This window comes from Oryctolagus cuniculus, chromosome 17 (genome assembly GCF_051225735.1).
Source record: "Oryctolagus cuniculus isolate XC-2025 breed Fujian yellow rabbit chromosome 17, ASM5122573v1, whole genome shotgun sequence".
NCBI lineage: Eukaryota > Metazoa > Chordata > Mammalia > Lagomorpha > Leporidae > Oryctolagus > Oryctolagus cuniculus.
The window spans coordinates 9,770,235-9,784,366 of record NC_142883.1 but is presented as its reverse complement, the minus strand read 5'-3'; the positions used below and the strand labels follow the sequence as shown (position 1 = coordinate 9,784,366).

Here is a 14,132-nt window from a genome sequence, read left to right as displayed (position 1 = left end):
TTTTTTAAACCTACTTTCACTTTATGAGTTATCTGAAAGTTTCAGAATCAGGCATGGAGCAGTAGATAGGCTAATTAGCCTGAAACTCCATGTTTAAGACCAACACTCTTGACATACTAAGAAACTGACTTTCATAGAAGAATAGCCTACATGTTGCCCAAACCCTGCTGCTGCTCCTGAAAAAGCCATCAGCTATCTTGTCCTAAGACCAGTCTTCCCTTTTGACAAATTCCACTGCCATGTAATCATCTGATATTTGTCATTCTTGTACAATATTTTTAAAGATTTTTTTATTTATTTAAAGGAGAGAGAGGGAGAGAGAGAGAAAGAGGAAGAAAGGTCTTCCATTTTCCATTTGCTAGTTCACTCCCCAGATGGCCTCAACAGCCAGGGATAGACCTGGCTGAAGCCAGGAGCCAGGAATTCCATCCAGGTCTCCCATATGGGTGCAGGGGCCCAAACACATGGGCCATCCTCAGCTGCTTTCCCAGACCATTAGGAGGGAGCTGGATCAGAAGTGGAGCAGCTGAAAATCGAACAGGTGCCCATGTGTGAGGCTGGCATCACAGGCAGTGGCTTTACCCACTGTGCCACAGTGCTGGCCCCAGTACATTACAAGTCATCTTTCCATGTATCTATGCTATGTTCGCAACTAGACTATAAACTCTGCCAATATAGGTGTAGATTTTATTCTTTTCCGATTTTTCGAATACATTGCACACATTTAATCAAGCAACTGATTGATTGTAACAAATGGAGACATGACTTCCAAAATAGACTGACTAAAGCCCACATAGCCAAAATTGGGTTCTCAAGCAGCACATTCTGAGATGGAATTTATAGTTCAAGAGCATTTACTATTTACTATTTACTCCCACTATTGGGACCCCTGCATATTGAGGGAGGAGAAGGAAGCAGACTGGGTAGAAAGTGAACTTCTGTAGAGACCCAATGGGAGATTCCTCAGGGTGCAGAGAACTAGACTGGTCCTTTGCAATTCTTTCAGGTTGAATTTTGATGGACAGGTCCTTATAGCTGCTCATTGTTTGACCTCAGGCAAGGTTATATAATGGAGGCAACCCTTAAGAAAGCTCGCAGCCTATGACAGTCTGCTGATAGCGTTCTCACAGCTGAAGACCAACAAGTTCTTCAGCAAATCCCATCTGGGTGGCGCAGCACAGTGCACACTACATTAAGTAATTCCTGGTGTATTCTTTATAGGTGAGACTGTTCCATATCCTCCACTTTGGAGAACTTCACTGAAACCAAGACCAAGGGCATCAATGCCCACAGAGTTCAATTACACTGAATTTGTTCTAATAGCTTAAACATTTGAAGAAAGGCAGAGCACTGTCTTTGCCATTGTGCTGGGGCACTTTCAGAATAAGTCCCTAAGGTACATGGTCTACAGAAAGGCTGACGGGGGAGTGATGTCATGCTCAATTTTGACTCTGCTTTGTCTTTCTTAAGAGAACTTCAACTGCAGTTTGGATTGAAGTCACATTGACAAACAAAGGAGACAGAGGAAAGAGAAGCAGTCTGTTAGTACTTTCTGCTAGATTCTTCAGAGGAATGACCTTATTTCATACTTAAGGAACAAGCTTAAGTAGAGATGAAAGTCATGGCATTGGAAGACTGGCTGGCACACCAAAAAGCTAACGAAGGGCAATGCAGGTTTGCAGCGTGGGTACTTGGCACTTGCCTGCAAATAGGTGAAAGAGAATTGCAGATAGTCAAGCTTAGGGAACAAAGAGCAAGGATGGAACATTCTCCCCTCCTTGCCTGTTGAAGTCAGCAGATAGCACACCTGCTGCTGTGCGAGATCCTTCTGCCAGGCAGAGCAGAGCAGCTGCAAGACACTCAGCTGCTGGCGGCTGCTCTGAGCCTTCCTGTCTTCAGGGATGGAGCTCCTCCCAAGGCAAGTTCAATCAGGTTCTTTGGCAGCCAAAGTCTACGTGGACCCTACAAGAAGCAGTGGACAAAAGTGAGTTTGACATGCTTGGAAATATTTAGATCTGGGATGTAAACTGCAAGGAAAATATTTACTCTGTTTGTTTTAATACCACAGAGGTTTGGATCCCAGGAATCTTCAGAGAAGTAGAAAAGGCTCTTGCCAAGGCACCGATTTAACAATTTGGTCAGTGACAAAAGGGCATCCTGCTTAGCAAGTCTGAATTTAACTAGCGTGTTTCCAATGTATTCTAATGTCTGACCCATCTATTTGCAGAACTGTTTTCTTTAACTCCTGAATTTTTGGTTTGGTTTTTGAATTTGAGCAGAATCAGAAATGTTTTCCTGAATTAAAAGGTAAGCTAGAAAACAGGTTGTCGCATAGCTGACAGTGCTGCTACCTGAGCCCCCCAAAAAAGCTTTCCACACTTGACCATTTAGAGTCTCCAGCTTCTTGCAGAGTGCTACAGGCTCTTTTGTCACAGTGTTTGGGGAAATACCCCTCAGTATCTCTACGAGCAGTTCAGATATACTGCAGACTGCTCGTGAACTATCTAACCATCAAATGCTCAGTGAATTTTAACCAGGGATTAGGAGGAAAGAGAATGCTTTTGTAAGCGTGATTTGTAAAGTGGCATATTTTGAGTGGGTCCTTTATATTTCATAGGGAATCTCAGCTCCAACAAGAGCTAACTGGACCCCATTGATTTCCCTCTAGTTGTCTATTCTTAGTCTCAGCAGAGTAGAAAATGGTTATTTTAAAGGGAAGTTGTAAGAGAATGTATCAACTGTGTTCACAATGTGTCTATAGATCTAGGGGAGAAATGTACAAAAAAAAAAAAGTGACAACACAATGTTCCTGTATAAAGGTTTTAAGAGATTATTTTGGACCCATTCCTACCTTCAGATAGCACACCAGGCAGAGAAAATTTTAACAATTTTTCAGCTTTCAGAAAAATAGATTTTGTGATCTCATACTGTTTCCTGTTTCTCTGTTGGATGAATGTTTCTCCTTTGGCTTTTTTTTTTTTTTCTTAATTAAATCCCCTTTGCTCTATTGCCAAGCCAGTTCCTCCTGTATTGTTGTTTCTAGATGTGGCAAACAACCAGCTGCTTCTCAATCAATGGTCACAGTTGTATTTCAATTCTCTTTTAGCAGCTGTGAAACAGAATTCCTATTTAGAATTTTGTAACCAAAAATTGCACAGAAAGGCAATTCTCATCTCTCTGGTAATGGAGATTTTATTTCCAAAATGGACATAGAGAAGTGTACCATCTCCAGGTCTCCCTCAAGCCCCCTTTCTCCATCCATCATTGTGACTTTTGTCAGCACATGGGTGGTTGCAACCTAGTCTGGAGTCTATTGATCAAACTTTAAACATTTAAAGTCCTCTGGCCAATTTTCTCCTGAATCGAGAGAGAAAGTTAACTCAGCTCTCCTCATCATTTAACAAGTAAACATATGGTCATTCTGAAATTATCTATTATTATCACATTGTTTTCTTAGTTTCATATTACTCAGGAGAACAATTGTAATGGGAAAAGTCAAACATGCAAAAATTTATGCTTTTACTAATAGATCATGAGAACCATTAAAGAAATATGGACTTGGGGCCAGTGTTGTGGTGTAGCCAATGTAGCTGCCACCTGCAATGCTGGCATCCTATTTGGGTACCAGTTTGATTCCTGGCTGTTCCACTTTTGATCCAGCACCCTGCTAATGCAACTGGGAAAGCAGAAGATGGCCCAAGTGCTTGGACCCTGCACCACATAGGAGAACTAGATTGAGATCCAGGCTCCTGGCTGTTACCTGGCTTAGCCCCAGGCATTGCTTTCATTTGGGGAGTGAACAAATGAATGGACCGTCTCTTTCTCTCTCTGTCTTTCTCTCTCTTTGTAAGTCTGCTTTTCAAATAAATAAATAAATCTTTTTTTAAAAAAGAAATATATACTCACCTGATTTATGGCAGCTTAGAATAGAGAGGGATCTGAAACAGATAATCTAACTCTAATTCCTGTCATATTGGAGAAAGAAAGACAAGCCAGGTCAAAAGAACTTTTTCAGAGTTGGACAACTCACACCTGGGGTGGTTTGTGTACCCCAGAGCTCAATTTCCAAGTTTTAGTAGCTTCTTTTCTTTTTAAGCAGTGGTCTTCAGAAATCAGAAAAGAGGAGGCTATGGAACATTGGAAGGTAAACTAAGAAAACTACATGTTGTTATTTGGCTAGAATAATAATTCTCCCACTCTCCAGACCAGACTAAACCTCCATCTGGTAGAGATTTGAGCATTAACCATAATCCTTTGTTCCCCTCTAAAGTTCAAATCTTTCTGGAAGGTATCCATCTTATGCTTTTTAGGCGTTTACACTTAACATGAACAAAACTCGAGAGTGTGTTTTGAAAGGGTAAACGGAGTAGATGCATGAAGGGTTTAAAAGTGTCATTTAATTTAAGCTTAATAATGTATTGTTAGTGACTGTATCCTAGTTTTCTGATGCTGCTACAGCAAATGTTCATGAACTCAGTGGCTTCAATAATATGAATTTATTATCTTATTTTTCTGTATAATGTGGTTCTTACTGGGTTCAAATCAAGGTGTTTCCAGGGCTGCTTTCCCTTCTAGAGGATCTATTTCCTACTGTCTTTTTTTAAGATTGTTTATTTATTTATTTATATTTATTTATTATGAGATAAAGTTAGAGAGGGAGAGACACAGAGAAAGGACTTGCATCTACTGGTTCACTCCCCAAATGGCATCAACCGCTGGAACTGGGCCAATCCAAAGCCAGGAGCCAGGAGCCTCTTCCAGGTCTCCCATGCAGGTGTAGGGGCCCAGTACTCGGGCCATCCTCTACTGTTTTCCCAGGCCATAGCAGAAAGCTGGATCAGAAGAGGAGCAGCCAGGACAGGAACCAGCGCCCATATCAGATGCTGGCACTGCAGGCAGCTTAGCTCACTATGCCACAGAGCCGGCCCCTGCTGTGTTTTTCAGGTTCTAGAGGCCACCTATGTTCCTTGGCTCTTCCTTCATCTTCAAAGCCTTCGTCACTCCTGTTGTAAATTCTACTCTGGCTTCCACTTTTAAGGACTATTGTTATTAGATCCAGTTCATCTGGATAACCTAGGATAATTTCCTGATACTAAGGTCTGCTCACAAGCAACCCAAATTCTATTGGCAACCTTAATTTTCCTTTGCAATACAAACTAATAAATCCACAAATTCCAGGGATTAGGGAGTGGAAATCTTGGGCGGAGGGGGTTGTGCAGGCAAGGAGGGTTATCTTTCTTGCTAACACAGAATTTAACATAAATGTTGCAAATCTCAGTGGCTCAACTGAATAAAAGTGTATTTCTTACTCCTAACAGGTGTTTCTGGTAGGGAAGTCTTTTAAGAGACCAATATAGGACACAATGTCCTTTCATCTCCTGGATTCTCCTTCCTACTGAGTTTGATCGCCTTCTCTACTCAGTTACTTAATATGTATGTAATGGAAGCAAAGCTCTTGCATGTGCAGTTTTATGGGCCAGGCCTGGAAGTAGTAAACCTTATTTTCACTCATATTGTCAGTATTCAATTATGTGACTATGTCTAAATACAATGGAAGTTGGGAACTGTGGCCTGTATATGTGCTTGGAATGGAAAGAAAAGGTAGTTGATGGAGAGCTAGCCAACTGCTGCTCCCTCTGTCCCTCAAGTCATCAAAACACTCATTTCACTTTTCCCTCCCCAAAATCAGTGCATGTGTCCTTCCTGAAGGTAGAAAACCCACTAGTCATTTCATCAGGATCAAAATCCAGGATCTGTAGGTGGTGCTCAGATCCCAAAATGAGGATTGAAGATTCTTTGAAACTATGAACTTGGTACATGTATACACACACCAGTATGCATTCAGCATCCAGTGGTGATCCAAGTACACAGGGCAACATATTTGAAACACTTGTTTGAAATGGAAAGAATGAATGGCAGCACCTATGACTGGTCTACAGTAACTGTAAATTCCTGCTGGGTAGGTATTATGAAGGGCCTCACTCTTTGGGTAGGAAAATTCTATTATTTATTCCCAAATCATGCTCTCTCGGGCTTTCCAGTTCCATTCCTCTCTACTTTTCTTGACTTATATGTCTGGAAGATTCTTCTTTGTCCCTTTTTCGTCATGTCCTTTCATGACCTGAGTGCAGGGAATTGTGCCTGACTGTGGAGAAATCTGGGGGACCCACTACCAACAATATTATTACTTTTCAAAACATTTCATATACTTGAAAGGCAGAGCAAAAGGGACAGTGAGCGAGAGTGAAAGCGAGAGCCAGATTCCAATGCCTGGTTTTCACTTCCCAAATGCCCCCGGGCCAATGCCAGAACACCAGCATGCCATCTGGGTCTCCCATGTGGGTGGCAGGGGCTCAAGCACTTGGGCCATCATTTGTTCCCTCCTAGGATGCACTAAGAGGTTTCTGGAATAGAGTAGCGGAGACTCGAACTGGCACTCCAATGTAGGGTTCCAACATCACAAGTGGCAACAACCTTCCACAGTGCTGGCCTTCCTGATACCTATCTTAAAGTGTAAAAAGTTGGACTTTTTAGTCCATGTTTTCAGTATCTTTACTGATAATTTTTTTCTAAAACCAAGAATACTTTTTGTTTCTATTCATTCTATGTACCATTCTCCACATTTGTCATCTTTTCATAGTCATAATCCTCAAACCTGATTGTTTGCTTCCTCATCTATTGCCTTCCAAGTCAATCTCAAACTCTTTGAAGCCATGTAAGATAACATTTTCAAATACCATGTTTTTGAGCTAATCTTTGTCTTACCATTGTGCTACTTTGTTTGTACTACGAATTTTTGTTATTGTAATTTAGCACCTTTCCCAATGTATCTGTACTACCTGAGGTTTAGAAGGACTCAGATTTACCAGTCCTATAAACCATTGGTCTCTAGGGACATATCCACCATGAGTTCTGCTTCAAAGTAAGCCAGTTTTTGTCTGTGCTCATTTCTTTAATGTTCTGCATTGCTAAATGAAGCCAGTGACACAACTGACGGTTTCTCTTGAATCAACCTCTTGTATGTATAAGACCTGTAGGTTCAATAGGCACATGAGCTCTAGTCTGACATTTTATATATTGTATTTAATTTAACAATATTTTTGCATAAGAGAACATGAACTCAATCTGCACCTTTGCTGCCTCATCTATAAGCTTTTCTACTACTTGCTGGCTGTAAACCAGTGCCACAGATTTTAAGTTTGTTGTGTTAAAATTCCATTTCTTTTTAAAAATTTATTTATTTATTTGAGAGGTAGAGTTACAGACAGTGAGAGGGAGAGTCAGAGAGAAAGGTCTTCCATAAGCTGGTTTACTCCCCAAATGGCAGCAATGGCCAGAGCTGGGCCGATCTGAAGCCAGGAGCCAGTAGCTTCTTCTGGGTCTCCCATAGAGGTGCAGGGGCCCAAGTCAGATAACTACATGCAACTGTAAGTGTGATAAGAAATGTACTGTTGTGTGTGTGCCTAGTGGAAAATGGCAATGGGTTCTGGAGCATGAGGAAAGTCTCTGTTACACCAAATAGCTCAGAGTTGAGTATGTAGACATGCTAAAGGCCCTACACTATGTTTTATGGTGTGCTTTGGGATCTGTGATTGGTTATTGATAGTAATCCAAACATTAAAAGCAAAAACATTATTGATGTCATGATATTAATGTGCAAAGATAGAAAAACCTCTACAGCACCATGCATAGACCAGAGGACATTTACTTACTCAAGTGTATTTTTGAGTGCTCACCATGTACTGGACACTGTGTTAGGTACTGGGCAAATGGAAATAAATATAATAAATCCTTGACTTCAAAAAATTTTCAGCACTTAGTATTCTAAGGCAGACAAAAATGCACACAAGTAGCTAAAATAGATTTATTTTGGTTTTATGATAAAATCACAAAAATTGTACAGGAGGCGGGAAGAGGGAACTACTATGCCCCAATCTTACAGAAAAGTAAACAGCAGGAGCAAGAAAATAGTAAACAGTTATTAAGGATGTCCTGTTTTTGTTCTTCATTTTCCTTGGCTTTCTGTATAAATGTGCTATCTCACTGCATAAGGAAAATTTTATGGGCAGGGAGTTATCAAAATACTGAACAAGCTGCACTAAAAAAGCAAAACTCAAAGGTGTTCAAAAAAGGTCATTGGCTTGTCTAGTCCAATGTTTTTGGGAAGAGATCTTAAAATCTTAAAATCCAATCTAATGTTTAAAGTAAGAAAATCAGCAAAGCCATTTCCCCCCTTCAGTGGTTGCCATTGTTGACATTGAAGGGTAACTGGAATGAATAAGTTAAATGGTCAAAAGTTTGTTTTTGAGATGCCTGCAATATGGCACTTGGGCAACCTCCCATGATGCCAGGTCCCTGTTGGGTCTGACGGAGGCAGACATTCATTAAGACTCTCACCACCAGCAGTTGGAACCCATCCATTTCATGCGAGTAGACGACCACAAGGATTCCATTCCGTACATCAGTACCAGCAGCAAGAAGCATGGAATGCACACAGTATGCTTTGAACCTCATAATTGTTCCTTATAATAATAAATTTTTACATTTGAACCTGTGAGTTATCAAGGAAAAAGAAACACAAAGCCACTTTGGTTAAAGGATAAACTTAAAATAACAGGAATTATGGAGATGGAAAAATACAACTTTTCTTTGTTGGCTCAAGGATTTATGTTTGGGGAAAAAGTGATTCAGAGGTGATGGCCTCTCTTGGACATTTACAAACTGTAGAGAAGTGTGTGTCCCTGACAATGGATGGTGTGTAAATCTAACAGGGAGGGGTGGTGGCAGAGAAAAGAGAGTTGAGATCAGGCAGCTTAATGTTTATTAAGGGAGGGACTCTTTGGATTAAAAAAAAAATTGGTAAGGAATATTTATTATTGAAGTTACTTCAGGCTTTCCCAGAAAGTGGGGAAAATCGTGCTTTAAACTCAAATATGAATATTGATAAAAATGATATATTCATACAAGCAACGAGTTTTTCCCAGCCAATTGGTTATACCCCATTCACGCTTATCAGATTTTCAGTTTTGCACAAATAAATTCCAGATGGAAGAAACAAACATTTAAACATTAGAAATCCCATGACAAAACAGTAAAGAAAAAAATAGATCTTTCCCCAGAGTGGAAATTATAAGGAAAAAGCTGACATTTATAATTTTAATACACTTAAAATATTTATGTAAGAAACTGATTTTATATTGAAAGACAGACTACTTGCATTAAATGGAGTATAAGTCTATCTTTTCTAAATACTTAATGCAAATATATAAGAAACTAATCAGTAGATTCACTGATGAATGTTATAGCTACTTTATAAGTGAGCAACTATAAATATTCTAATGGAAAAGTTTAGTTATGATAAAATCATTAACTTGAGGTCTTATTTCAGCTATTCCATTATATGGAATATATGGAATATATTCCATTAAAATGGAATATTTAAAGCTAGTGAGAGCATCAGGGGACTGAATCCCTTTCATTGTTGACGTTGCAAATTGGTTAAAAATGTTTTAGAATGTAATTTGAGCTTTCTAATTGAAAAAAACTGAGTTCAATAGTATGAAATTATAAAATAATTGTATTTTTATTCCATGAAAACCTGTTAAAGTTCTATGTGAACTATTCCAGAAGGTAGAAATAGTGGCCATATGATGTCTCAGTACTTTGAAATCCCAGCTAAATCTGAGACGATGGGAAAAGTTTTGGGGGGGAGGGCGCATTTGGACTAGTGTTAAATTTCCAGCTTGGACATCCATAACACATGACAGAGTAGCTGGATTTAGGTCCCAGTTCTGCTTCCAAGTCCAGCTTTCTGCTAACGCTGACCCTGGGAAGACAGCAGGTGATGGCTCAATTAGTTGGATCTCTGCCACCTACGTGGGCAACCTGAATGGAGTTACCAGTTCAGAACTTCAGCCTAACCCAATCCCAACCATTATGGGCACTTTGGGGTGGGAGAGTGCCTGGAAACTTGATCCATATGTTTGTCTGTCTCTGTCTTTCAGGTAAATACAAAGATTAGCTTTTTGTCAATTAGATATTACACAGACAAATTTTCAAAATTCTAAGCCTTTTATCCTATAGGAAAAAACACCCAAAACCTAAATTATGCACAATCTATATGCATTAAAAGTTATTATTGTATTGATTAGAAAACTATAAAGTTCTAAAATGGTATTTTGAAAGTAATCCAATGTCCCATGATAGGACAAAGATTAAGGAAATTAGGGGATACTACATTAAGGAAAACCATGCTTCTAAAATAAAAGCGGATCACATTCCATATAGGAAAATATATAATGTTATATAGGGTAAAGGGACACAAAACTGTATTCACATTATATACTTATTAAGAGATTTGGGCTGAGAAAGCAAACAACTAGTTTTCCAACACAGCTGTGAGACTTGGCAGCTTGGTAACCTTGAGGAAGGTATTTGTACTTAATTTATGCTTCCAGTACTTCTATCTAAAAAAGGAGAATATTTTCTATTGTCATAAGACTTATATGAACAAAGTGTTGCCTAGAGGCTAGTAATTACTTGAAAGCTCTGTTCAAAGATTTCAAAAGATATACAAAAATGAAAAGGAGTGATATTAAAATGGTAAGATCTTTTTTGGTTTATTTGTAATCTTCCTATGATGTTGTTAAATTACTTCTATATCTAAAAACAAACTGGGGTTGGTGTTGTGGCATAGTGAGTTAAGCTGCCACTTATGATGTCAGCATCCCATACGGGCACTGGTTCAAGTCCCAGCTGCTCTACTTTCAATCCAGCTCCCTGCTAACGGCCTGGAAAAAGCAGTGAAAATGGCCCAAGTGCTTGGAACCCAGAAGAAACTCTTGGCTGTTAGCTTTGGCCATTGTGGCTATTTGGTGAGTGAAACAGCAGATGGGAACTCAGTCTCCCTCTCTATCTTTCTCTCTGTGACTCTGTTTTTCAAATAAATAAATAAATAAGTCTTAAAAATAGAAAACAAACTGAACAGTGTAGAGGCAATATATTGATGATGCTAGCCAACAAATATGAATGACGATTTCTAGGCATGACATTGCACAGAACTGAGGCTTCCTCCCTATCATGGACAAACCAGTTTTCCTGGATATATCATGTTAACCAGTCAAAGAAAGATTTTGATTGTCCCAATCAATTGACATTCTCTGGTAATCTCTCTATCACCTGGGTGCAATTCTCTTAGACCACAGAGATATACCACAGTGGGTCACCTTCCTTTCTTTATAGTCCATTTATGTCAAATAATAAAACCCAAATAGTGGCCTGCTATGTGGTGCAGGGGATTAAGCTGCTACATGTGATGCCAAACCGGAAGCTCTTCTGAATTCTAAGTTTATTCCTTGTTTGTGAAGGGGTCCCCTGGCTTCGTCAATACCTGATACCCTGTTAGTGAAAATGCTGACATCAATCACATGTGTGATTTGAAAATAAGGAATCCTGCTATTTATTGAGGAAGGCATTTTATAATGCTTGCTTTTTCCCAATATTTAAGCATGTAATAAAAAATCAGAGATAGATATTTTTTCTCCTTTTGACACAATTGCTTTTAATTTTTCTCAAAAGTACAAATAAGAAGGGCAATAATTTACTACACAGTTATTTGAACTTGTCCCAGTAAAAGAGTAGAGATGTGATTAGAAATAAACTACACAAAAATGCTAGTCTTTCTTCTTGCCATCTATTCTGGGTTTCACCAAGACTGTAATGAAGAACTAGAACCATTGTGTTGCCATTGTGATCATCCATCCATCCTGCTACTTATGTGACCTCAGTTGTAAGTTAATGAAACATGCCACAGCTGGTGGAGAAAGGCTTATGTCTCTGAAACTTAAGAGTCCTTTTATTGTCTCTGATAGTATTTTTTTCCCTGAAATTCTATGAGTAGAACTTACCTAGCTTGACTCTTCAATACTTGACAATCCATAATAGTTATTCTTGGGAGGGAATAGATGGAAAAAAGTTAACAATGTTTCAGAATAGTTATTATTCTAGGTGGATTCTTTTCTAGAAAGATTTTTTATTTAGACTTAGATAAAAAACATTTATGAGATTCACATTAGGTCATTCACTAGGACAAAAATTGTTTTCATTAGAATTTCAATTGTAGCTGTGTGCATTGGTGGATTTGATTCTTGTTCTTTTTCAAACATCTTGAAATTGTTTTCTTAAAATTATTTGGGGAGGCAGAGAGAGATGGGGTGAGTATGGGAGACAGAGAAACACCTCCTGTCTACTGACTCATTGCACCAAATGCTTTCAACAGCCAGAAGGCTAAAGCCAAGAGCCATGATCTCAATGCAGGTTTCCCATATGAGTGATAGGAACCCAACTCCTTGAGCTACCACTGATGCCTCCCAAGGTCTGCATTAGCAGAAAGCTGTGTGTCAGGTCAGGATCCAGGAACTGAACTTAAGCACGCTAATGGGGGACGTGAGCATTCTAACCAGCATCTTAGCTGCTAGTCCAAATGCCTGTCCCTCAACTTTGTTTTTAATGACCTTTTTTTAAAAAATTTTTTCTCTCTTGAACTTTAAGAAGACAATAAAATGAAAAACTTTTTGCTACAATTTTGTTTCAAATATCCTTAAAAAATTAACCTGAGGAAGTAGTGGCATTGTCTCCAGAATCTTTTCATAGAGAACATTTAGTCTTGCTCCTATGACTGTGATGGATGTTCCTTGGTTAAGAATAACTACTAACTGTGTAATGGAGACTGAAACCAGGAGAAAGTCTGGGTTCCATGACTAATGCTGGATTTCTGGAGAAAATTATCCCAAAGAAAAACAATAAGTAAAGGAAGCTCCTTTTCTTAATATTTTGTAATCACATGCTATAACCTTGTCAATTAAATGAAGTGTATTAAAATTCTTAAAATTTCCAAAAATGGGAAACCACTATGTAGGATTTTCATGGTGTGGACCTACATGTTGTAGTTTGGATATAGGAAGGTAGGGGCATCTATAATCCAAGAAAAATGTCAAATATTTGAATGCTTTGTAAATGCTAGTTAGTGCCTTTACCAAAACAATCCCTGTAGGAGTGAGAGATTTCTTCCTGTTGTCTAACAAGGCAGCGTTTTGTTGAAGAAGGAGGGAAAAACCTTTGTAACAGGACTGAGCTTTGGTGGAGAAAGAAGGGAAAGGACTTTGTAATAAGACAGATCTGGGCACAATTCATCAACAGCTTCAATGTTGGAAGATTTCTTTGACTACCTTTCTAGGTACATTAGCAGGAAGCTGGATCAGAAGTGGAGCAGCTGGACTCGAAACAGCACTCCAATTTGGGATGGTACTATAAGTGGCAGCTTAACCTGCTGTGCCACAATGCCAACTCTCCAATTTTAATTTTGGTAAAGCAAATCAGACTGGATGAAATCTTAAAGCCATTCTTAATGGAGATCAATGTTTGGATGTCCTGAATGTGATGAGGTTAAAATTGGCCTTCAAATTTGAAGAATTGTTCTTCTGGTCTAGTCTTTTGTATGGAAAATACTATCTGGAAACAGCAAAGTTATAAAGGATACAGATGATCCATTCTAAGGTTTCAAGAGCATCTTTCTTCCATTTCTCCCTCAACATGCTTTCATTCATTGTAGGAACACCTAAGAATATAGACAAGCTGCTTGGACCTGTGAATATTGGCTTTCTATTCTGCTCTTTTTTGTACAGATATTTGATAATGCTGAACATAAACAATTAAATACTTGTGTATTTTATTACAACTAAATTTACAGTTTTCAATGTAGTAATTTTTGCAAGATTTGGAGAGACATCCAACCAAAAAAAAAAAAAAACTCACAAATTGCCCTTAAATATCAGTTTGAAGCAAATGCATTTGTTCCCTTTTAGTTTTGCCAAAAAAAAGAAACTTTTAAAAAAATGTTTGTTGGATTTTCTCAGACAAAGGGTATAATGTCCTCATTGCTGAGGTCCTCTGGGAATCATTGAGACAACTTGTAACTCTCACATTCCCACTCTTTCAGGAAATGAACAAGCATATCTTTCACAAAGTAGCAATGGGACTGACCTGTTGGAGAACTGAGATGGACAGAATGTCCTTTCTTCTTCTGTAGGTGTCTGTTATTTCCCCCTACATAAATTCTATAGCTCCAAGACTTC

The 14,132-nt window shown here is 38.8% G+C and overlaps 1 long non-coding RNA gene across 1 annotated transcript in view; it reads left to right on the top strand.

Moving 5' to 3' along the window:
* The first annotated feature begins 1,505 nt into the window (after positions 1-1,505).
* Positions 1,506-14,132, top strand: part of LOC149121095 (uncharacterized) — a 30,302-nt gene continuing 17,675 nt past the window's right edge. Inside the window, exon 1 of the long non-coding RNA XR_016223963.1 lies at positions 1,506-1,984. This is a non-coding gene — a long non-coding RNA (uncharacterized LOC149121095). The remainder of the gene's footprint in view (positions 1,985-14,132) is intronic.